At 43.3% G+C, this 1,562-nt stretch overlaps 1 pseudogene; it reads right to left on the bottom strand.

Moving 5' to 3' along the window:
- Nucleotides 1–495: 495 nt before the first annotated feature.
- Nucleotides 496–1,249, bottom strand: Lilrb4-ps1 (leukocyte immunoglobulin like receptor B4, pseudogene 1; annotated as a pseudogene).
- Nucleotides 1,250–1,562: the final 313 nt, after the last annotated feature.

The following is a 1,562-nucleotide window of genomic DNA, read 5'->3' as shown; positions in this document are numbered from 1 at the left end:
TGAGCAAGTCCATCTCACCCCAGTTCTCCAATTCCAGAAGAGGCTTCACTGACCCCTAATGATATCACAAGTTAATATAACGGTGTTCTAAGAGAGCCCTCACCTACCATTCTCAGTGAGGGTGGGGAACTGGTTCTTGGATCCTGTCAGAACTGGGTTGAGAGGTAAGTATTTGAACTCATAGCTCTTGACTATAACCTGTCTTTTTCTTCCTCAACTTGGACCTTAAGTAATTCCAACAGTCTAAAACACTGTTGTAGACACACGTTTGTGGCTCTGCATTCTTGAATGTCTGTGTCCCTCTCAAACTTCCCAGTCTCAGATAAGTTACAGTTCATCATAGAAGAGAGCACTTGCATCAGGGGTTTCTGAAGGCTGCTTCTCTATGGAGGGTTGACAGTCTGTCAAACTGAAACGTTTCCTTACTCTTTTTCTAGGTTAGTGATCTTCTTGGAAAAGAGACCCAAGTGACTTTATACACTAAGAAAGGGTGGGTCAAGAGTTCTTATCTGAAACCAGGAGGTCAAGAGGGTCACTTGATTTTGACTACCCTTGGAGCAGGTTCCTAAAATAGCCATAGCATCTGAATGTTCCATTGTGTTTTGGAGTCACAAAGCCCAGAGGAAAAAGAGACTGGGATGGCTGATTTACATGTTTCTGTGAGTACATGGTCCATGAGAGTTTAGGTTTTCCTTCCTGGATCAGAATGAATCCCAGTAATGAGCTATACTTCATGATAAGAGACTCTATGGGGCCAGACTGACAGGCTGGGTTTTTCTTGGGTTCCAAAGATACAAGGGGCAATGTGTGAAATGAGCTTAAACTATGCAGGATGTCCTTTAGGCTTGAGATCTGAGAGAGATACTCATGGGTAATAGACCTTCTTAGGGGAGATCCTGTGCTAGAAGCCCAGACTCTTCTCTTACCTGTTACTACTAGTTCCAGAGTACTACTATACTCTGACAAGCCAGGAGCTATTATAGTAACACTTACATATCCCTGTGTAGATGGTTTCCATGCGTTCGATGCAGAACATGGCCTTGTTTCTGTTTTCCATAGGAAACTGTCTGTCCCACAGATCTACACTTCCCTCTTTATGCAGAAGGTACTCCTGGGCCTCCCAGGACCCCTGACACCAAATAGTCACAAATGTATTTGTGGCAATCACAGATCCTGGCTCAGCCCAGATGATGGGTTTTTGTGAAGGGTCCTGCAAGAAAATCAAAAGCTGAGTCCCAGTACTTGACATTAGCACAAAACATTCACTGGGATCACAGCATAAATACCTCTCCCCATGCCCATTTTGAAGAATAAATCCTTTGGAACCAATAGAAAGGTATGCTACTCAGAAGGAAGTATCAAATGCTGTAATGGCTGGAGACATTCACCTGCTATTACTGCAGTCCTTTGTTCCTCAATAAGACCTGGAATAAAATTCTTTCTGAGAGCATTATCACTTTGAGAACCAGAGTGGATTCCCTGGGGATCCATATGAAATCAAACTTGTGTGGAGTATGGTCCCTTAGAGACATTAGTATCCACTTTCCCCTTCATATCTTACC

The sequence above is a fragment of the Rattus norvegicus genome, chromosome 1, assembly GCF_036323735.1.
Source record: "Rattus norvegicus strain BN/NHsdMcwi chromosome 1, GRCr8, whole genome shotgun sequence".
Lineage (NCBI taxonomy): Eukaryota > Metazoa > Chordata > Mammalia > Rodentia > Muridae > Rattus > Rattus norvegicus.
Note: the sequence above shows the minus strand (reverse complement) of the source record. Positions and strands in the feature narration are given on the sequence as shown.